The sequence below is a fragment of the Pristis pectinata genome, chromosome 11, assembly GCF_009764475.1.
Source record: "Pristis pectinata isolate sPriPec2 chromosome 11, sPriPec2.1.pri, whole genome shotgun sequence".
Classification (NCBI taxonomy): domain Eukaryota; kingdom Metazoa; phylum Chordata; class Chondrichthyes; order Rhinopristiformes; family Pristidae; genus Pristis; species Pristis pectinata.
The window spans coordinates 62,176,017-62,200,953 of NC_067415.1; positions in this window are offsets into that span (position 1 = coordinate 62,176,017).

Genomic DNA, 24,937 nt, shown 5'->3' on the forward strand with positions numbered 1-24,937 from the left:
ACATCTTCTGATCCTGTGCCACTTCTTGCTAAAGATTTGATTTCACTTTTTACCAACAAAGCCACTCCACCCCTCACTCACACCCTCGTGTCCCTGACACAGACCAAATTTGAAGTAGTTAATCTAATGGGTGTGACTACCTCCTGAAACATAGCATCCAGGTAACTCTCCCCCTCCCTGATGTGTCAGTGTTTGAAGCTTAGATTCCAGGTCATCAGCTTTGAGCCTGAGTTCCTCGAGCAACCAACACTTACTGCAGATGTGGTCACCGGGAACCACAATGGCATCCACCAGTTCCCACATCATGCAGCTACAACACATCACCCAATCCTGTATCCCTACTTCATTTAATTAGTTGTAATTTGATATCTTTTTATTTAATTACTATAAAAAAAACTACTCACCTGTGCCTCCTCACCAAAGCCTCAGGTTCCCACTCCCACACTGGTCCACTCTCACAATGGCCACTGCACTCTACCCTACCTTCCTTTTATCTTTTATATTGGCTGAGTTGCCACACACTTAGCCAATGACACAACTTTTTAAAACAAACTACTGGAGAGGAGCAAGCGTCCAACTGGAAAAAAAACAACTTTTTTAAAAACTGCTAACTCCTCCCCTCTGCTGATCTGGCTGCTGTAACTAGAGAGAAACAGAGGGATATAGGCTAAATGCAGGCAAGTAGGAATAGCTCGGATTGACACATCTTGGTCATCGTGGATGAATTGGGCTGAGGGCCTGTTTCTGTGCTGTACAAGTCTGACTCTAAAGAGAAACTACCTTCAGATGCTTTCAGAAAATCCACTTGGATGACATCTATTGTAACTTCACTATTACCTCACCATAAAATTCCATTGGGTTAATAGGGGAGCTGTTATAGATTTGTTAAAGGTGAGACACATTTTGCCTTTAACAAGTTCATAAAGGCTCTCTTATTAATTCAAACTTGTCCAAATGCCTATTAGTATTTTCCCTGATCATCATTTTTAAAAGCTTCCCCACATCCATATTTAAACTAACTGACTTGGAGAGTGATGTAGAATAGAGAGATGTAGGGGTACAAGCAGATAGTTCCCTGAAAGTGGCAATACTGGTAGACAGGGTAGTTTGTGTTTGACTTGCCTTGCCCTCGTTGATCAGAGCATTGAGTACAAGAATTGGGTCATCATGTCACAACTGAACAAGACATTGGTGAGACCACATTTTGGGCTATTGAGTGTAGTTCTGGTTGCTGAACTCTCAGAGGGATATCATTAAGCTGGAAAGCATGCTGAAAGGTTCATGTGGATGTTACCAGGACTGGACAGTTTGAGTTATAAGGAGAGGCTGGACAGGTGATCTTGAGGAGGTCTCTCTATTCTACATCACTCTCCAGAGCCCTGCCATTTACTAGCTATGACAGACATCCACCATCATGAAGTGCTTTGAGAGGTTGGTCATGGCATGCATCAGCTCCAGCCTTCCTGACAATCTGGACCCACTGCAATTCGCGTATCGCCGAAACAGGTCTACAGCGGACGCCATCTCATCTCTGGAGCATCTGGACAGTAAAGACATCTACGTTAGACTTTTGTTTATTGACTACAGCTCGGCCTTCAATACAATAATCCCAAGCAAGCTTGTCAACAAACTCTGAGGCCTAGGACTCAACACCTCCCTCTGTAACTGGATCCTTGACTTTCTAACCAACAGACCGCAGTCAGTGAGGATAGGCAACGATACCTCCGGCACGATTATTCTCGACACTGGTGCCCCACAGGGCTGCATTCTCAGCCCTCTACTCTACTTCTGATACACTCATGACTGTGTGGCCAGATTCTGCTCTAACCCCATCTACAAGTTTGCAGATGATACCACTGTTGTAGGCCGTATCTCAAACAGTGATGAGTCGGAGTACAGGAAGGAGATAGAGAGCTTAGTGGAATGGTGTCATGACAACAACCTTTCCCTCAATGTCAACAAAATGAAAGAACTGGTCATTGATTTCAAGAAAGTGGGTGGTGTACATGCACCTGTCTACATCAATGGTGCTGAGGTCGAGAGGGTTGAGAGCTTCAAGTTCCTGGGAGTGAAAATCACCAACAGCCTGTCCTGGTCAAATCACGTAGATGCCACGGCCAAGAAAGCTCACCAGTGCCTCTACTTCCTCAGGAGGCTAAAGAAATTTGGTTTGTCCTCTTTGACTCTCACCAACTTTTACCAATGCACCATAGAAAGCATCCTATCTGGATGTATCATGGCTTGGTACAGCAAATGCTCTGTCCAGGACCGCAAGAAACTGCAGAAAGTTGTGGACACAGCCCAGCGCATCACGGACACCAGCCTCCCCTCCTTGGACTCTGTCTTTACCTCTCATTGTCTTGGTGAAGACCCCACCCACCCAGGACATTCTCTTTTCTCTCCTTTTCCATCGGGTAGAAGTTACAGGAGCCTGAGGGCACGTACCACCAGACTTCAGGACAGCTTCTACCCCACTGTGATAAGACTATTGAACGGTTCCCTTATTCAATGAAATGGACTATGACTTCACAATCTACCTTGTTGTGACCTTGCACCTTATTGCACTGCACTTTCTCTGTAGCTGTGACACTTTACTCTGTACTGTTATTGTTTTTACCTGTACTACGTCAATGGACTCTGTACTAACTAAATGTAACTGCACTGTGTAATGAATTGACCTGTACGATCGGTATGCAAGATAAGTTTTTCACTGTACCTCGGTACAAGTGACTATAATAAACCAATACTAATCTACAAGTCAGCCAGTTTAAATATGGATGTGGGGAAGCTTTTTGAAATGATGATAAAGGAAAATATTGATGGGCACTTGGACAAGTTTGAATTAATAAGAGAGCCTTTATGAACTTGATAAAATCATGAGGGACATAGGATGAATGGTTGCAGTCTCATTCTCAGGGTAGGGGAGACTAAAACTAGAGGGCAGAGATGGAAGGTGAGGGGTGGGCAGAAATTTGAAGGGGATATAAGGGGCAACTTTTTCACACACAGGATGGTGGGTATATCGAATGAGCTGCAGGAGGAAGTGGTAGAGGAATGAAAAAAATTACAATGTTTAAAAAGCACTTAGATAGGTGTATGGATGGGAAATATATAGAGGGATATGGGCCAAATGTGGGCAAATGGGATGAGCTGAGGTTGGCAACTTGGTCAGCATGGACGAGGTGGGCCAAAGGGCCTGTTTCTGTGTTGTATAACTCTGACTCTAAGCCTCTGGCAGTAAGGGAATGCCAGTCAATACTGGGGAAATTAACTGGAATAATTCAGTCTACAGTTCCTGTTTTCCTTGATCCTTTCAATTCGTGGTTTAAAAATCGCGCATGATATTTAATTGATGCAGCATTCCCTTTTGATTGTACCATCTTCATTCTGTTCTCCTGCAACAGATCATGAATTGTCCAATATGAGAATATTTGATGTCGAACCATAAGCACAAAATAATACTTGGAGGGGGTGGAGGAGTATATTTATCAGCATTTTAAAAGATTTTAATGAGGTTTTTTTTTCCCTTGATACTTACACATTGGAACATCTGTAGAAGGTGGGCACAGCCACAGGAGATATTTTGTTATCTAAAAAATGACTTGTAACTTTTAATGCCATGTGCCAAGGGACCAGAAGAAAAACTTCCTTTTTAAATAAATTCTTCAGGATTTCCTTTCCAGCCTGCAGCCTGTTTGAGAAGTTCAGCAATGAATACTACAGCATCTTGGGATTTGAATTTCAGTCGATTTGTTTGTTGGTGCAACTGAAACAAAAATAGAAAATGCTGCAAGAACTCAGCCAGTCAAGCGGCATCTGTGGAAAGAAAAACTGGTTAAAGATTCGGGTCAGGAACTCTTTCTCAGAACTGGGTCAAAAGTGGAAGGGTTATTGTTTTCAAAATAGCAGGGAGAGGAGTGAGGGGTATGACAGAAGACTGTATAGAGAATGGTTAAAACAGATCAGGTGATGAGGATCATGAATACTGACTTATTGGAAGCATTTTATAGAAATGGAATTTGGTGAAACTGAGTTTGTTCTCTGAGCAAAAAAGAGTTGAAGGTATTTGTTATACAAGATTATGATTGGTTTAGAGAGGGCAGGTTGACAAAAGTGAATCGTTTGTATCTTCCGTCTCTGTTTTCATTCAACTTTTGCCATTTGCATCTCCTGTAGACAAAACAGATGTAATTAATAAGGTTTTGCTGGCAACACCACTTTTTTCATTCATTCTCTCCTGGTCTCTATCGGAGATATTTCATTAATTCTCTCCATTATTTTTTTTCCTCCTCTGCATATTAAAACATGTTTGACTCTTTTTCCACTTTTCCTCATTCTGATAAAAGATCATTAGCCTGTCACTACAGATGCTACTGATCTGAGTGTTTCCAGCATTTTCTGCTTTCATTTCAGCCACCCAACTTGTGCAATTTTTGTTTGCTTTTCAAGCAGACAGTGTTTCCTTATTTAAAGTGTAGCAAGTTATAACATAATTTTATGTATTTGACAACATTAGCTATTTGCAGTCCTTTTATCAGTCCTGGCTTCTTGTGGGCATTTTCGATATGTAACTGTACAGCACTTCACATCAATTATTTTATAGATTAAATATGAATTATTAAAACAATGTAAATTTTCCACCATTTCTACACTCAGTACTCGAGATTAATGTCTTGCTTTGTTGGCCATAATTTCTCTGACCATGAAAAGCACCATCATCTTTAATGTTTTAGAACAAGCCACTGAAAAATCTAATCTTCAAGAATTTCTGTTTTCAGCTGAGATTCTGTATATATCATCTTCAAGCCCTATCCCCAAAATCCGGGTAGAACAGTACAGCACAGGAACAGGCCCATCGCCCATGATGTATGTGCCTAGTGTGCCAGTCTAACTAATCCCATCTGCCTGCACAAGTTCTGTATCATGGAGTTCAGTGCAATTAATGTATTGGTACTGAGTTTGGGTAGCCGTTTGGAGGTGAGAAACAAGATATGAACATCACTTGAAAGTCAAAACTGCAGGTACTTGAAATATGAAACAAAAACAGAAAATGCTGGAAACACTTTTTGGATCAGGTGTTATCTGTAGGAAGAGAAACAGAGTTAACATTTTAGTTCCACCAGGTTGCATTTAAGGTAGTTAGCTTGGAATGTAAAAACTCTTGGGAGCCAAACTAACTGGAAGGACTGCCAATCTTCAGGATCTTGCTGCAACATAAGAGTGTATTGGTTGGCCCAGAAGAGGACCTTGTAAGCTGGATGTATATGTGTGACAGAGGTACCGGTAAATGAGGAGGGGCTGTTGCCTTTTTGATAATGGAGGACATAAGTACCTAGAGGTGACATTCTTGGGGGATCGTCCAGTGGGGCCATATGGGTAGAACTTAGAAATAAGAAAGAGAGGGTCACTCTAGTGGGGCTGTATTATAGACCTCCCCCCACCCCCATGGTCAGCGGGAACTTGAGAAGCAGGTGTGTAGAGAAATTGCTCATAGTTGTAAGTGGGAGATTTTAATTTCCTTGGTATTAACTGGATTACCCAGAGTGTTAATGGACTGGACAGGGTGGAATTTATGAAATGTGTCCAGGATAGTTTCCTGAGTCAATATATAAAGGGCCTTACTTGGGAAGGTGCAGTATTGGACCTCCTCTTGGGAAACAAGGCAGGGCAAGTAACTGAAGTGGCAGTCAGGGAGCACTGTGGGTCTAGTGACCATAATTCAATTAGTTTTAAGATGGTGATGGAAAAGGATAGGACAGGACTACAGGTTAGGGTCCTAAACTGGAGCAGGGCTAATTTTGGGGGATATTAGGCAGGATCTAACAGAGGGCGATTGAGTGAGCTTGCTTGAAGGGAAAGGAATGAATAGCAAGTGTGAGGCTTTTAAGAGTGTGATATCTAGAGTCCAGGGGCAGCAGGTTCCTGTTAGGATGAAGGATAAACCTGAAAAAAAAATTGTAGGGAACCCTGGCTGATGAGAGATATTGAGGAAAAGAAGGAAGAATACATTGGGTTTAGGAGGTCAGGGCTGAGTATATCCCTTTATAAAAAGATTAAGGAGACTCTTAACAGGGAAATCAGGAGGGCAAAGAGAGGGTATGAGATGGATCTGGCAGGCAAGTTTAAGGAAAATCCCACAAGGTTCTATAGGTATATTAAGAGTAAAGGGTGGCTAGGGAGAGATTAGGTCCCCTTGGAGATTAGCAGGGCTGCCTATGTCTCAAGCTGCAGGACATGGGTGGGATTTTTAATGACTATTTCTCCTTGGTGTTTACTGAGGAGAAAATCATGGTTGCTCAGGAGATAAGGGAAAGAAATGGGATGTTTTGCAGAACATTCATATTACCAGATCATTAAGGTGGATAGATCCACAGGGCCTGACCAAGTGAATCCTCAGAATTTGTGGGAGGCCAGAGAAGGAATTGTGGAGGCCCTTGTGAAGATGTTTGGTTCATCGTTAGCCACTGGTGAAGTTCCTGAAGACTGGAAGGTGGCTACTGTTGTTCCATTGTTTAAGAAGGGTAGCAAGGACAAGCCAGGGAACTATAGACCAGTCAGCCAGACATCAGCAGTGGGAAAGTTACTGGAGGGAATTAATTAATAACAAGTTAATAATTAATTGTAATAATAATATTAATCATCAAACCTAATGAGGATTGAATGCCATTTGACATTCCTCGGCCTATTTGCCCCACTGATCAAGATCCCACTGTAAATCCTGATAACAATCCTCACTGTCAACACCACCTATTTTCATGTCATCTGCAAACTCACTAACCATACCTCATGCATCTTCATTCAAATCATTGATAGAGATGACAAATAGCAATGGGCCTAGCACTAATCCCTGGGGCACACCTGGAGTCATGGACAACTTTCCACTATTGCCCTCTACTTCCTACAACTAAACTAATTGTGTGTACAATGAGCTAGGTCTCCCCGGATCCCATGTGATCTAACTTTCCAGCTTATCATGCGAACCTCTACCCTCCTGCCCTCGTCGACCTCCTTGGTTACTACTTCAAAAAACTCAATCAAATTCATGAGATGCTTCTCAAACTATAGCATGTTTAAACTTAGAAAAAATTAGGAGTGGTACTGTTGATCCTTCGCTTAAATTTGAGAAACTTTGGAGTCCATTTATTCAATATTTCCATATAAGCCTACCTTTTTCAGATCCCTTTCAATAACCCTTGAACACAGAGGAGCGGAGTTGATGACATGATGTTTTTTTTCTTTTTAATTGAAGAAATATCAGTCCAGTTTTTTTTGAAGTTTTTTGTTTTTTTTTGGTTTATTATCTATATATTTTTTTTGATTGGAGGTTCTTGTTTCATATAATTAAATTCCATTTCTTTTCAATCTTTCCTTTTGTATTTGTTCACTTAATAAGAGAACGGGAGGTCTAGGTTACTTTTTTTTACTTCTTGTGATTATATATATTAATTGTTATGATTGCTATCCTGATCGCTTTGCACCATATGTTATATATTATTTTGTACTAATTTGAAAATTAATAAAAAGATTGAAAAAGAAATTCATGAGATGTGAGCTCCCATGCACAAAGTCATGCTGACTGTCCCTAATCAACCGTCTTTCCAAATGCTTGTATATCTGATCCCTCAGAATCCCTTCTAGTAACTTATCTATCACAGATGTTAGACTTACTGGCCTACAGTTCCCAGGTTTTTCTTTGCAGCCCTTCTCAAATAAAAGCACAACATTAGCCACCCTTCAGTCTTCCAGCATTTCACCCGTCGCTAACGATGATGCATATATCTCAGCCAGGGCTCCCTCAATTTCTTCTCTAGCTTCCCACAGTATTCTTGGATATACAGTGGCATGCAAAAGTTTGGGCACCCCGGTCAAAATTTCTGTTACTGTGAATAGCTAAGTGAGTAAAAGATCACCTGATTTCCAAAAGGCATAAAGTTAAAGATTTCTTTAATATTTTAAGCAAGACTACTTTTTTATTTCCATCTTTTACAGTTTCAAAATAACAAAAAAGGAGAAGGGCCCGAAGCAAAAATTTGGGCACCCTGCATGGTCAGTACTTAGTAACACCCCCTTTGGCAAGTATCACAGCTTGTAAATGCTTTCTGTAGCCAGCTAAGAGTCTTTCAATTCTTGTTTGAGGGATTTTCGCCCATTCTTCCTTGCAAAAGGCTTCTAGTTCTGTGAGACTCTTGGGCCGTCTTGCATGCACTGCTCTTTTGAGGTCTATCCACAGATTTTCGATGATGCTTAGGTCGGGGGACTGTGAGGTCAATGGCAAAACCTTCAGCTTGTGCCTCTTGAGGTAGTCCATTGTGGATTTTGAGGTGTGTTTAGGATCGTTATCCTCTTGTAGAAGCCATCCTCTTTTCATCTTCAGCTTTTTTACAGACAGTGTGATGTTTGCTTCCAGAATTTGCTGGTATTTAATTGAATTCATTCTTCCTTCTACCAGTGAAATGTTCCCTGTGCCACTGGTTGCAACACAAACCCAAAGCATGATCGATCCACCCCTGTGCTTAACAGTTGGAGGGGTGTTCTTTTCATGAAATTCTGCACCCTTTTTTCTCCAAACATACCTTTGCTCATTGCTGCCAAAAATTCTATTTCAACTTCATCAGTCCACAGGACTTGTTTCCAAAATGCATCAGGCTCGTTTAGATGTTCCTTTGCCAACTTCTGATGCTGAATTTTGTGGTGAGGATGCAGGAAAGGATTTCTTCTGATGACTGTTCCATGAAGGTCATATTTGTGCAGGTGTCGCTGCACAGTAGAACAATGCACCACCACTCCAGAGTCTGCTAAGTCTTCCTGACGGTGTTTTGCAGTCAAACGGGGGTTTTGATTTGCCTTTCTAGCAATCCTACGAGCAGTTCTCTCAGAAAGTTTTCTCGGTCTTCCAGACCTCAACTTGACCTCCACTGTTCCTGTTAACTGCCATTTCTTAATTACATTAGGAACTGAGCAAACGGCTACCCGAAAACGCTTTGCTATCTTCATATAGCCTTCTCCTGCTTTGTGGGCATCATTTATTTTAATTTTCAGAGTGCTAGGCAGCTGCTTAAAGGAGCCCATGGCTGCTGATTGTTGGGACAAGATTTGAGGAGTCAGGGTATTTATAAAGCTTTGAAATTTGCATCACCTGGCCTAATAATTGCCAGTAAAAAGAGATTTCATATCAAGGCAAAAATGAAATTGATGCCATAAAAGGGCAAATGTACAACAAACTAGTTTTTAGAAGATTTTTGAAATTGGCTTATTTCAGGTTCATGTTACATCCATAAGAGTTTGGTTTCATTTTTAGCTGTAAACTTGGAAGAATGAAAATAGATGGAATTGTGGGCAGCGAGGAAGGTTGTCAAAGGTTTGAGCATTTTTCAAAGAAGTAGGCCCAGATAATATACTTCTGCCTCACAGTGCAGAGGCCCAGACTCAATACTGACCTCTACTGTCTGTGTTTAGTTTGCACGTTCTCCCTCTGACTCCATGGTGCTCCAGTATCCTCCCACATCCCAGAGACCTGAAGTTGGATGTTAATTTTCTACTGTATATTGCCCCTGGTGCTTAAGTGAATGGTAGAATCTGGGGAGAATGCAGATGCTGGAATTCTGGAGCAACGTACACAAAATGCTCGAGGAACTCAGTAGGTCAGGCAGCATCTATGCAGGGAAATGAACAGTTGACGTTTTGGGCCGAGACTCTTCACCAGGACTGGAAAGGAAGAGGGTAGAAGCCAGAATAAAAGAGTAGGGGGAGGAGCAGGAGCTAGTGGATGATAGGTGAGCCTAGGTGAGAGTGGGAAGATAGGTAGGTGGGGGGAGGGGTGAAAGGGAATGATGTGAGAAGCTGGGAGGTGATAAGTGGAAGAGGCAAAGGGCTGAAGAAGAAGGAATCTGATTAGAGAGGACAGTAGGCCATGATATAAAGGGAAAGAGGTGAGCAGGTTGTGAAGGTGGGGGAGGGAAAAGAGGAGGGGTGAAGGGGCCACAGGAATGAGGGAAAATGGGGGGGGGGAGGAAAACAGAGGGGAGAGGTTACCGGAAGTTGGAGAAATCAATATTGATGTCAGGTTGGAGACTACCAAGATGAAACCTACATTTGGCCTCAACACGGTAGTAGAGGAGGCTGTGGACAGACATGTCTATGGGAATGGGAAGTAAAATTAAAATAGCTGGCCACTGGGAGGACCTGGCTGTTGCGGCAGACAGAGCAAAGGTGCTCGACGAAGCTGTCCCCCAGTCTCCATTGGCTCTTACCAATGTAGAGAAGGCCACACCGGGAGCACCAGATGTAATAAATGACTCCGAAGGCTTCACATGTGAAGCACTGCCTCACCTGGAAGGACTTTTGGGGCCCTGAATGGTGGTGAGGGAAGAGGTGTGACACTTAGCACAGTTACAGGGATAAGTGCCTGGAGGGTGATCGATGGAGAGGGATGATAGGACAAGGCAATCGCAGAGAGAACGATCACTGTGGAAAGGGGAGGGAAGGAGAAGATGTGCCTGGTGGTGGAATCCCAATGGAGATGGTGGACATTGCGGAGAATGATGTATTGGGTGTGGAGGCTCGTAGGGTGGTAGGTGAGGACAAGGGGAACCCTCTCCCTGTTGTGTTGAGGGGGAGATGGGGTGAGGTCAGACGTGTGGGAAATGGAGGAGATATGGGTGAGGGCTGCATTGATAGTAGTGGGGGGGGGGGGAAAGCCCTGTTTACTGAAAAGAAGAGGGCATCTCAGATGTCCTAGAATGGAAAGGCTAATCCTGAGAACAAATGAGGCAGACGAACTAAGAGAAGGGAATGGCATTCTTGCAAGTGACAGGGTTGGAAGAGGTGTAGTCAAGCCTCAAAAAGTGGGATGTGTAGGATTAGTGTTTCAGGGTAGTTGATGGTCAGTATGGACTCGGTGGGCCGAAGGTCCTGTTTTTGTGCTATGCGTCTCTGAAACTATCTACTCCAGGTCAGTTGGAAATGTTGGGGGGGGGGTTGAGGGGGGAAGGTCGTGGGTGTTGTGGAGAAATGGCAGATGGAATTTAATCCAGATGTGTATTTTGCATTTTGGGAGGTCAAATGAAAGAGGAAAGTAAACAGTATATGGCAAGACCTTCAGGACTATTGATGTACAGAGGGATCTTGGGATGCAAGTCCATAGCTTCCTGAAAGTGGCAACACAAGTAGATGAAGTGGTAAAGAAGGCATACAGCATGCTTGCCTTCATCAGTGGGGGCATTGAGTATAAAAGTTGGTAAGTCATGTTGCAGCTGTATAAAACTTTAGGCCACATTTGGAATATTGTGTACAGTTCTGGTCACCACACTACAGGAAGGATGTGGAAGATTTGGGGAGGGTCAGAAGTTCATCAGGATGTTGCCTGGATTGGGGTGTATTAGTTTTCAGGAGAGGTTGAACAAGTTGGATTGTTTTCTCTGGAGCGTTGGAGGCTGAGGGGTAACTTGTATGCAAACTTATGAGGCAGATAGGACAGATTGTCAGTCTTTTTCCCCAGAGTGGAAATATCAAATACCAGAGGGCTAGCTTTAAGGTGAGAGGGGAAAGTATAAAGGAGATTTATAAGGCAAGTTTTTTTTTACACAGTGGTAGGTGCCTGGAATGCACTGTCAGGGGAGATGGTAGAAGCAGATATGATAGCAATGTTTAAGAGGCATTTGGATAAACGCATGAACAGGCAAGGAACAGAGGTATACGACTACGTGCAGGCAGGTTTGATTTGTTTAATTTGGCAACATGGTTGGCAAAGAGTGGAAATATCAATTACCAGAGGTCATAGCTTTAAGGTGAGAGGCCTGTTCCTGTGCTGTACTTTTCTACATTTCTGTGTTTTACTGAATACAGTGAACACAAATTCAGTAACAAAATGAAAAACTTCAAATATTAGATTTCAGTTTCAATCTATTAATAGTTTTAATTATTTTCTCTTTCCAGATTCTATGATGAGGCCGAATGGGAAATCAGCAGAACAATTTTCTCTCAATCTGCTTTCAGACAGCACCCCATTTCCATCAGCTTTAACAGAAAATGCATGCAGTGGTCACCTTCCTCTCTTTAAATTCAAAAGTCATCATGAAACTCTGGATTGGAGATGAATTAGTGCCATTGACCTTGTCATTTTGCAGGAAAAAATAATGAATATTACCTTTTGCAACATCAATGCTGAAAAATTTCCTTATTGTCAAAACCCATTGGATCCTGGCCTGCTGAAAGCATTCAGATTAGCACAGCTCACTATAGAATATCTTCTACATTCTCAGGAATATCTTGTACATAATGTGTATGAAGATGTATGAAGAAAAATTACAAGCATCAGAATTTGGTAAAGGACAAATTAAACAGGAACTTTATAAGTTAGTTGATGAGGTGAAATCCCAGAAACAGGAATGTAAACGCAGAAAGCAGCTGATTTCGACCCAACAAGTGATGTTGCAGTCTGGCGCTTATAATTACCATAAGGTATAGACTTTAGTTAATTGAAATTATTCTGACAGTGCTTTTGTTAGAACACAGCACAGGAACATGCCCATGTCGACCAAAATGCCAAGCTAACTGGTTCCATCTGCCTGCACGCGTTCAGTATCCCTCTATTCTCTGCTTGTTCATGTGTCTGTCCAAATGCCTCAAATGTTGCTATCTTGTCTGCTTCTAGCACCTTCCCTGGCAATGTGCTCCGGGCCCCAACCACTCTGTAAAAGAAAAGAAACTTGCCTTGTAAATATCCTTTTGAACTTTCCTCCTCACCTTAAACCTATGCCCTCCAGAATTTGACATTTCCACCCCGAAAAAAAGACTACCCTCTCTATGCCTCCCATAATTTCATATACTTCTATTAGGTCGCCTCTTGGCATCCTATGCTCCAGAGGAAACAATCCAAGTTTGGCTAATGTCCTTTAGCTAATACTCTCTAATCCAGATAATTCTCTTTTGCGCCCTTTCCAAAGCCTCCACATCCTTGCTGTAATGTGGTGATGACTTCCCGATTTTTATACTCAGTGCCCCAACTGATGAAGGCAAGCATGCCTTATACCTTCTTTACCACCCTATCCACTTGTGTTGCCAGTTCATGAAGTTAGGAAATCTAAAGCTTAATAAACAAAAGTAAACCAATGTGCATATTTTGCCTTAAATGAACATTTTATGTTTGCACTGAGGGAGTTGAATACAAATGAATTGAATCGTAAACACTTCTAGATCCTGTAGTGGAGGGGGGAAGAAAAAGCTAATGAGATGGTAGTCATCTCTTTGATCTCTTCCTTTGTACTGTTGGTAGATTGCATAGAACTGTATATGGTTTGTCTCTTTACTGATGGAACGTAAAAACATTTGCTGACATCGAAATGGGAATGTCAGTGCTACCCTTCCAAGAGTGGCATTTTGGTCCACTGAAAGTGCAGAGGACTTTTTAAATAAAGTTTCAAAATTTGCATTGTGTACTTGGTTATATAGAACAGGACAGGCCCTTTGGCCCACAATGATGTACCACACTACTTAAACCAATGAGTCTTAATTAATCTAAATCCTCTTCTCCACACATTGACCATTTACCGGCATATATAATAAATTAAAACACGTACGTGAAGGGATCCAAGTCCATAGATCCCTCAAGGTTGCCGTGCAGGTTGATAGGGTTGTTAAGAAGGCATATGGAGTGTTGGCTTTCTCTAGTTGGGGGTATTGAGTTCAAGAGCCTCAAGGTGATGTTGCAGCTGTGTAGAACTCTGGTTAGACCACACCTGGAGTATTGTGTTCAGTTCTGGTTGCCTCATTATAGGAAGGATGTGGAAGCTTTAGAGAGGTTGCAGAGGAGATTTACTGGGCTGTTGCATGGATTGAAGAGCATGTCTTATGAGGATAGGTTGAGTGAGCTCGGGCTTTTCTCTTCGGAGAGAAGGACGATGAGAGGTGACTTGATAGAGGCGTATAAGACAATAAGAGGCATAGATGGAGTGGAAAGTCAGAGACTTTTTCCCAGACCGACAATGGCTAACACGAAGGAACGTACTTTTAAGGTGATTGGAGGAAGGTATAAGGGGGATGTCATGGGTAAGTTTTTTTACACAGAGAGTGGTGGATGCGTGGAACGCACTGCCTGCAGAGGTTGTGGGGACAGATACGTTAGGAACATTTATGAGACTCTTAGATAGCCACATGAATGATAGAAAAATGGAGGGCTATGTGGAAGGGAATGGTTAGATAGATCTTAGAGCAGGATAAAACGTCGGCACAACATTGTGGGCCAAAGGGCCTGTACTGTGCTGTAGTGTTCTGTATATGTTCTATATTAAAAACTTGCCTCACACATCTCCTTCGTACTTTTCCCCCTCTCACCTTAAATACATGGCCTTTAGTACTAGATATTTCAATCCTGGGAAAATCCTGGCTGTCTGTCTATGCCTCACATAATCTTATAAACTTCTATTCAAATCTTCCCTCGGCCTCTGCCACTCTAGAAAAAACAGCCCAGCATGTCCAACCTCTCCTCATAGCACATGTCCTCCAAACCAGGCAGAATCCTGGTAAACCTCCTCTGCACCCTCTCCAAAGCCTCCACATCCTTCTTATAATGTGAGCAGAAATGAATGCAATACTCTAAATGTGGCCTAACCAGAGTTTTATAAAGCTGTAACATAACTTCCTGGCTCTTGAACTCAATGCCTCGACTAATAAAGGCAAGCATGACATATGCCTTCATTGCCACCCTATCGACCTATGTGGCCACTTTTAGGGAGCCATGTACCTGGACCCCAAGATCCCTCTGTTTATCAATGCTGTTAAGGATCCTGCCATTAATGTGTACTCACACTTGCTTGGATTAAACTCTATCTGCCACTTCTCTGCCCATATCTGCAACTGATCCTGTTGTATTCTTTGGCAACCTTCTATGCAATCCACAACGCCACCTATTTTTGTGTGGTCTGCAAACTTACCCACCCTACCACATTTTCATCCAAATCAGCACTAGTCACAGACCTCCATTCAGAAGGCTATTAAATCCTTCATCCTTCAAAAGGGGACAAATATCAGAACTACCAATGGGATTAATGCTATTTTTGTCATGACCTTCTCCCACATGTTTTGACATGACAATGCTATAGGGGAGGTAAAATGATTAAACCTGTGCAAATCAAATTCCTAGACTGGATTCTTGATCTATAAGGCCATAGGATGTATGAGGGATGTAGCCCATTTGGCCCCATAAGCATGCTCTTCTAATTAACAAGATAATGCCTGTTTTTGATCTCAATAATATTTTCCTGCCCTATACCCATATGGCATGATTCCTGTAATGTCCAAGAATCTGTAGTTTCCTGTTCAATGACTGAGACAGGAAAGGGAGGGACTGATCAGAAGAAGTCAGCATGGTATTTTGCAGGGGAGATCATTTAGATAAGGTATAAGATAAGATATTTATTTTTTAGTCACATGTGAAATGCATCTTTTTGCGTTACTGAGAATGCTGGGGGCAGCCCGCAAGTATCACCACACTACTGGCACCAACATAGCATGCCCACAATGCCTAACCTGTACATCTTTAGAATGTGGGAAGTAACCAGAGCACCCAGAGGACACCCACGCAGACACGGGGAGAATGTACAAACTCCTTACAGACAACGGTGAGAATTGAACCCAGGTCGCTGGCGCTGTAATAGCTTTATGCTAACCGCTACACTACCGTGCTGCCTCATTTCCACCTCATAAATTCATATTTCTCACAAATATAAATTTTTTGAGGAAATAACTAAGGAAATGATAAAGGCAGATGTACAATCATTAGACTGCACATAAAATATTTTGTACAATTCTATCACATTATAGGTAGCATATGGTTGCAATAGAATGCAGAAGAGATTCATTTGGATGTTGCCTGGAACTGAGACTCGGCTGATTATGAGGGGCATAAATAGAATCTTTTTCCCAAGGCAGGGGTACTCTAGAGCTAGAGGGCATTGGTTTAAAGTGAGAAGGGAGAAATTTAAAGGAGATGTGAGGGGCAAGTTTTTCACATAGAAGATGGTGATTAACTGGAACCAGCTGCCAGAGGAGGTGGTAGACACAAATATAATTACAATGTTTAAAAGGCACTTGGGTAGGGAAGGCGTTGAGAATATTAGGCTTATTGCAGGCAAATGGATTGGTGTAGGTAGGCATCATAGTCACAATGGATTAGGTGGGCTGAAAGGGCCCATTTCTGTACTGTACAATTCAATGACCACAGAAGTGAATTTCTAGGCAATTGGATTCACTACACGTGATATCAAGAAACAGCTAAGAGTAGTGGATACTGCAAAAGCTCTGGGACCAGATAATATCCCAGCTGAAGTACTGAAAACCTATGTTCCAGGATTAGCTGCTCCTCGAGCCAAGCTGTTACACTACAGTTACAATAATCATTTGATCATTAGCGAAGTGAATGAAGCCATTATCGAGAGTGCTATCAAGCTGCAGTTACTCACCTGTGACCTACTTGCCAATACCCAGTTTTGATTTTATGAGGATAACTTGGTTCTGGACCTCATCATGGCTTTTGTCCAAATATTGATGAGAAATCTGAATTCTGGAGGTGAGTTAAGAATAACTGCCCATAACTACAAAGCAGTAGTTGCAACAAGTAACCAGGTAAATCAAGTCAATGGGCATTAGAGGAGACACGTCAGTCGTTGGGTTTAGACCATGGACAAAGGAAGATAGTTGTGGTTGTCAGAGGTCAATCCCTGGTCCCAGGACATCACTGCCCAACTGTCTTCAGCTGCTTTATTTATGACCTATTTTAATGTCAGATGTGGGGATGTTTGCTGATGATTGTACAATATTCAAATCCTTTGTAAATGAAGCAGTCTGCCCATGCATGCAGCAAGGGCGGACAGTACTTGGGCATTGGCTAATATGTGGCCAGTAATATTCATGCCGCAGAAGTGCCAGGAATGATCATCCCAATAAAAGAGAGTCTAACCACAGTGGCATTACTGTTGTTGGGTCCCTCACATAAATGGGATCACCATTGACCAGAAACTCAAATGGACCAGCCACATAAAATATGAAACGGTTCTTCACATCTGAATCCATCGGCGTCATTTATTGCATCTGGTGCTCCTGGTGCAGCCTCTACATTGGTGACACCTAACGCAGATTGGGGGATTGCTTCATCAAGCACTTTCACTCAGTCTGCTGTGCCAGCTGGGTTCTCTTGGTGGCCAGCCATTTTAATTTCACTTCCCACCTCCATCCTCTCTCTTCTCTGACTGACTGCTCCAAAAACGTCATTATGTCCTTTATCTTCTGTTGACGTAAGCACGCCACACACACACACACACACACACACACACACACACACACACACACACACACACACACACACACACACACACACACACACACACACTACTATGCTCTATCTTAAAGGGACATTCACCAATAGTAACCTAGTCCATAACACCTCCCACCTAAAAAGAATTTTTTCTAAGAAAAAAATTCAACCGCGCATACAGTTAGTAATGTTAATTATCATTCTACACAATTACAGAATATCAGATTAGTAAGGATATATGTCTCCCATTTAACATTGGGAAAGGCAATCAGCAATCACGTTATCTTTGCCTTTAATGTGAGTTATCATGAGATCAAAATTGAACTCCAGTTTAACAGCCTTCTATTTTTGATTTTCACTCGGCTCAGAAACACCAGTGGGTTATGATCTGTATACACAGTCAATGGTTTCTGAGCAATGCAAACATATACAGTGAAATGTTGCAAGGCTAAAACAAACGACAGTAATTCTTTCTCTATGGTGGAATAATTCTTTTGATGCTCATTAAATTTATATGAAATGTAAGCTACAGGATGGTCAATATCATCGATGTCACCCTTCTGCAACAACACAGCTCCTGCAGCTTCGTCACTGGCATCTACTGCTAATGAAAATGGCTGTTCAAAGTCTGGTGATTTGAGCACAGGATGGGAGCATAAAATGGCTTTCAGCTTCTCAAATGCTTCTTGACAAGGATCTGTCCAAACAAGCTTCACTCCCTTCTTCAGAAGATTAGTTAGGGGAAGAGCAATATCAGCAAGATTTTTACAAAATTTACGATAATATCCAAACATTCCCAAAAATCTTCCAACAGTTCTTGTACCTGTGGGAATGGGGAACTCAGATATTGCTTGAACTTTTGCCTGAACAGGAGCTAACTTGCCTTAACCTACCACATAAACAAGATACGTCACAGTGGCATGGCTGAATTCACTTTTAGCCGTTAACTGTAAGGTTGGCTTTAGAAGGTCTTTCAAACAACCTTTCTAACGCAGAGATGTGATTCTCCCATGTATCATTCCCTGTCACTAAGTCGTCAATGTAGGCATCTGTATGTTTTTGTGAAACTTGTAAATGGTCCAACTTTGTTTCAAGGTTCTCCAGGATATTTTGTTTTTTTTAGTTTTGATGGAACAATATTTGGTCTACAAGTATTGTCTACATGTCTACATGGACCTGTCTGTCCATGGTCTCCTCTGCTGCCAAGTTGATGCTAGATGCAGATTAGAGGAGTAGCACCTCATATTCTGCTTTGGTAGTCTGCAACCTGATGGCATGAACATCAATTTCTCTAACTTCTGGTAATCACTCCCCTCTGTCCCTTTTTCCCCTTATCCCACCAGCCCCATCACCCCATCTCTTTCTCCTCCTCTGGCTCTCGATCTGCCCATCATCCACACATTCGTCCTACCAGTTCCCCTCCTCACCTTCTTCCCTTTATTCCATGGTCCACTTTCTCTCCTCAGATTCCATCTTCTTCAGCCCTTTGTTACTTCCACCCATCACTGCCCAGCTTCTTGCATCATTCTCACTCTCCCCCCCCTCACCTGCCTATCACCACCACCCCCCCCCCCCCACCTGGACCGACCTATCACCTCCCAGCTGTTGCTCTACCCTTCCCCCCCATCCCACCACCTTTTTTTATACTGGATATCTCTCCTCTTTCCTGTTCTGATGAAGCTTCTTGACCCAAAACATCAACTGTCCATTTCCCTCCATAGATGCTGCCTGACTTGCTGAATTCTTCCAGCTCCTTTGTGTGTTACTCCAGCCACATAAATACCATATTTACAAGAGCAATTAAGGGACTGGGTATCCTGAAGCAAGTGTTTCACCCCCTAATACCCTAAGAGCTTTCCACATCTATGTTACAAATTGGGAGTGTGATTGGATTCCTGAATGAATGCAGCAATCAACTACACTTAAAGGTCGGCATCCAGGACAAAACAGTCTGCTTGATTGGCACCCCATCAACCACCCTAAACGTTCATCTCCTCCACCACCAGCATGCTGTGGCTGTAATGTACATCATCCACAAAATGCTCTACAGTCATCCACTGAGGCCACTCCAGCATCTCCCAAACCTGTGACCTCAACCACTGAGAAGAACAATGGCACCAGATTCATGAGAACAACATCATCTGAAGTTTCCCCTCCAACCTGACTTGAAAATGTATTTCCAGTCATTCATCATTTCCAGATCTAAATCTTTGCCAGCCCTACCTTCAGAAGAACTGCAGTGTGGTTTAGGAAGTCAAGGCAATTTGGGTTAGGACAATAAATGCTGACCTTGGCAGTGATGTCCAGATCCTGAAAGGAAAAAAGAATCAGAACTCCAGTATTTTCCAACTTACCATTGTCAGGCTATAAGTTAGTTTTCATTTGCCCCTTTTTTAGTTGTGTAACTTCAGGAACCATTCCAGAATCCAGAGAACTTCAGAAGAAGATAACTAGAGTATTCCATTTCCACTCCTTTTCAAAACTCTGAAAGGTTAGATCGTCCGATCATTGAGATTTAACTTTTTTTAGGCTCATTAACATTTCTATACATGTTTATTTTATTAATACTACTTTGTTGTACTTTTTTCTTCATACTGGACCCTTAACTGTCCAGTATTTCTGGGAGGGTTTTTTGTGTCTTATTATGAAGATGGATGCAAAAATGTGTTTAATTCCTTACTGTCACCTTATTCCCCTTTAAGTTCTCCTGGCCTTTCAGGAGACCCACAGGCTTTTTACCTTTTACGTACCTGTAGCAGTTTATGCAAGTGTGTTTTTGTTTCTTGCTGCTTTATTTGTTCTTTCTTGGTTAATTTCAGTCATCCTTTGCTGAACTCTAAAACTCCCAAATCTCAGGCTTTGTACTCTTTCTGGCAACTTTAATCCTTTTTCTTCAAATCAATGCTATCTTTTAATTTCTCCAGTAAACGATGGGTCTTTGTGCATGAAAGGAATGTTTATGTGCAAATCATGTACTATTTCTTTAAATGCTAGCGATTATCTATCTACTGTAATACTCTGTAGATTAGCCCCTGTCTGCCACAGCAAACAGACCCCTACACTTCCATAGTTTCCTTCAGATTGAACTGTATTGCTTTCAAAGTGACATGAAACTTTGTCATATTATGGTTGCTCTCTGTGGTTCCTGGAAATGAGATTCTTAATTAACTCATGGTATTGTAGGGGTGCAGGCAGGTGATTCTGTAGCTGTAAAAGGATTCTAGGATGGTTTGTTGCCTCTCCTGTGGCAGGGTTGGGGATGTATCTGAGCGATTGCAGAATGTTCTCAAGGGGGTGGGGGAACAGCCAGAAGTCATCATGCACATTGGCACAAATGATACAGATAGAAAAAGGGATGGGGTCCTGCAGAGTGAATATGGGGTATTAGGAAAGGGGTTACAAAGCAGGAACTCAAGAGTTGTTATCTTTGGATTACTCCCAATGCCACATGCTCATAAGAATAGGAGGTCTGGCAAATGAATGCGTAGCTGGAGAAGTTTGGTGCAGATGGCAGGGATTTAGATTTTTTGGACCATTAGGATCTCATCTGGGACAGAGGTGATCTGTAGAAGAGGCACAGGTTGCACATAGGCTGGAGGGGGACCAATATCCTCACAGGCAGATCTGCTAGTGCTACGATGGAGCGTTTAAACTAGATTGGCAGGGGGTGGGATTTCAAAGCAGCAGTGAGGCAGATGGGAGGGTGGAATTCATACAGAATGGAATGGGAACCAGAACACCAGGTCAGAAAGTGGAGAGATTGAGGGGAAGGTAGATGTCCATGACCAGTAAGTCTGTAAGGAAGGATAGGCAGGACCAAGGTAATATACACCTTGGAAGGAAGGGTTGAAGTATGTTTATTTTAATGCAACTATTATTAAGAGTAAGGAAGATGAACTTACAGCATGGATCAATACATGGAACTATGTTGTTGTGCCCATTACAGAGACTTGACTGAGAGAGGGACAGGACTGGCTGCTTGATGTTCCAGGGTTTTGATCTTTTAGAAGGGATAGAGGGGGAAGTGAAAGAGGAGGAGGAAATGCACTACTAATCAGGGACAGATTCACAGCTGCACTCAGAACATAATGGAGGGCTCATCCACTGAGTTGAAATGGAACTCAAAAACAAGGAAGGTGCAATCACTCTGATGAAGTTATACCATCGACCACCCAAGAGACACAGGGACATTGGGAGATTAGGAAAAGGTGCAAAAACAACAGGGTAGTGGTTGACTTCAACTTCCCCAATTTTAACTGGGACCTCGTCAGTGCAAAGGAATTAGTTGGGTTATAATTTGTTAAGTGCATTCAGGACAGTTTCTTGAAACAATATGTGGATAGTCCAACTGGAGGCGGGGCCATACTGGACCTTGTACTGGGAAATAAGGCTGGACAGGTGACTGACATTTCAGTTGAGGAACATTTAGGAAACAGTGAACATAACTCCAGTTTTAAGATAGCTATGAATAACGATATGTATGGACCTTGCGGGAGGTCCATACATATTGGGGGAGGGCAATTTTCGACAGTATTAGGCAAGATCTAGGGGGAGTTAATTGGGAACAGCTGTTTTTGGGTAAGTCCATATCTGACATGTGGTAGGTGTTTAAAGACCAACTGCACAGAGTATAGGACAGGAATGCTCCATTAAATAGGAAGGACAATGTAAGGGAACCTTGGACAAAAAGAGAGGTTGTGAATTTACTCAAGAAAATGGAAGTGTATGTGTTTAGGAAGCTAAAATCGAACAGGGCCCTTGAGGAATATAAAGAAGCCAGTAAGGAACTCCAAGGGAATTAGGAGAGCCAGGAGGGGCAATGAAGAGTCCTTGGCAAGTAAGATTAAAGAAAATCCCAAGGCATTCTATACAGAGGATACATAGGGAGAGGGTGGAACCACTCAAGGATAAAGGAGAGAATGTCCTTGGAGGCAGAGGACGTGAGTAAGGCCTAAATGAAGATTGCATTAGTATTCACCAAAGAGAAGGATATGGAGGATACTGAGATCAGTGTGAAGTGTGCTAATATGCTGGGGCATTTTGAGATAAAGAGGAGGGGTTGGGTCTTTTGAAGAACATTAAGGTGGACAAATCCCCAGGGATATATCCCAGGTTATTGAGGCAGGCGATAAAATTGCTGGAGGCTGACCAAGATCTCTGTGCCCTGTCTAGACATAGGTGAGATCTGGTGAGTAGATAATCTGTTCCTTTGTTCAAGAAGGAAATAGGGATAATCCTGGAAATTATAGACCTTCATCAATGTGCTTTGTCACATCCTCAAAGAATTCGATCAGGCTCGTGAGGCACAACCTACCACTCACAAAGCATGCTGGACTGTCCCTAATCAGCCGATGTTTCTCAGATGCTGTAGATCCTGTCTCTAAGAATCTTCTCCACTACTGAAGTAAGACTCACTGGCCTGTAATTCCCAGGGTTATCCCCTACTCCCTTTCTTGAACAAAGGAACAACATTTGCCATCCTCCAATCATCTGGCACTACTCCTGTGCCCAGTGAGGAGGCAAAGATCATTGCCAAAGGTGAAACAATCTCTTTCCTAGCTTCCTGTAATAACCTTGGATATATCCCGTCCAGCCCCAGTGATTTGTCTATCTTAATGTCTTTTGAAAGTTCCAGCACATCCTCTTATTGCTCACGTCAACATGCCCCAACGTATCAGCCTGTTGTACGCCATCCTCACAAACGTCAAGGTCTCTCCCACTGGTGAATACTGAAGCAAAGTATTCATTAAGGACCTCCCCTACCTCTTCCGACTCCAGGCACATTTCCTGTTTTATCCCTGATCGGAAGGAAGCATACGTTGGGATTAGGAGGTCAGGGATGTGAATCCCTTGATGATAATAAAAAGATTAAGAAGACTCTTAAGAGGGAAATCAGGAGGGCAAAGAGATGGTGTGAAATGGATCTGGCAGGTAAGGTTAAGGAAAATCTCTTTCACTATATTAATTTTAAACAGTGACTAGGAAGAGAGTAGGTCCCCTTGAAGACCAGCAGGGCCACCTACGTCTCAAGCTGCAGGAGATGGGTGGGATTTTTAATGAATATTTCTCCTCTGTGTGTACTGAGGAGAAAATCATTGTTGCTGAAGAGATAAGAGAAATAAGTGGAGATGCTGTGGAGATCCTTCATGTTACCAGGGAGGAGGTATTTGCAGCCTTGCAGCACATTAAGGTGGATAAATCCCCAGGGCTTGACCAAATGCATCCTCAGACTTTGTGGAAGGCTAGAGAAGAAATTGCGGAGGCCCTTGTGGAGATAATTCCTTCATCATTAGCCACTGGCGAAGTTCCCAAAGACTGGAAGATGGCTGATGTTCTTCTGTTATTTAAGAAGGGTACCAAGGATAAGCCAGGGTCAGCCTCACATCAGTAGTGGGAAGTTACTGGAGGGAATTCTGAGGGAGAGGATCTACCAGCATTTGGATAGATAGTCAGATTAGGAGGAGTCAACATGGCTTTGTGAATGAAACGTCTTGCTTGATAAACCTCTTAGAGTTATTTGAAGAGGTAACCAATAAGGTAGATGACGGTAGGGCAGTGGATGTCATTCCTTTCCCTTCAAACAGGCTCACCCAATTGACCTCTGCTAGATCCTGCCTAATTCTAGTTAAACTGGGGCAGGACATATGCAGGGAAGGGCAGGGCACTAGAGAGTGCTGTTGGACAGAGAGATCTTGTGATACAAGGAAATAGTTCCTTGAAAGTGGCAATATAGGTAGACATGGTGGTGAAGAAAGTGTACAGCATGCTTCCCTTCAGCCTTGGTGTTGAGTCCAAGAGTTGGGATATAATATTAAATTGGACAAAATAGTGATCAGACTGCCCTTGGAGTACTGTGTGAAGTTCTGGAAACCAGGCTATAAGAAGGATGTCATAGAATCATAGAGCATTGAAACAGGTTCTTCGGACCAACTGGTCAATAGCAACCAAGATGCCCCATCCAAGCTAGTTCCATTTTCTAGCGTTTGGCCCATAACCATCTAAACCTTTCCGATCCATGTACCTGTCCAACCATCTTTTAAAGTTATTATTCCAACTGCCTCAACCGCTTCTTCTGCAGCTGATTCCACATAGATACCACTCTTTGTGTTAAAACGTTGCCCTCAAATTCCTCTTAAATCTTTCCCCTCTCACCTTAAACTATGTCCTCTAGCTCTTAATTTCCCAACTCTGGGGAAAAAGACAAAATACATTCACCCTATCTATGCCCCTAGCAATTTAATACACCTCTATAAGATCATCTTTCAGTCTCCTACGCTCTAAGGAATAAAGGCCTGGTCTGTCCGACCTCTCCCATTAGCACAGGCCCTTAAGTTCTGGCAGCATCCTTGTAAATCTTTTCTGTACACTTTCCAGTTCAATAACATCTTTTCTATTCCAGGGCAGCCAAAACTGAACACAATACTCCAAGTGCAGCCTCACCAGCTTCCTGTACAACCGCACCATGGCCTCCCAACTTTTGTACTCAATGCCCTGACTGACGAAGGCCAGTGTGCCAAAAACCCTCTTCACTACCCTGTCTATCTGTGACTCCATTTTCAGTGAAGCACTTACTTGTACTCCAAGGTCCCTCTGTTCTACACCACTCTCCAGGGTCCTGCCATTCACTGT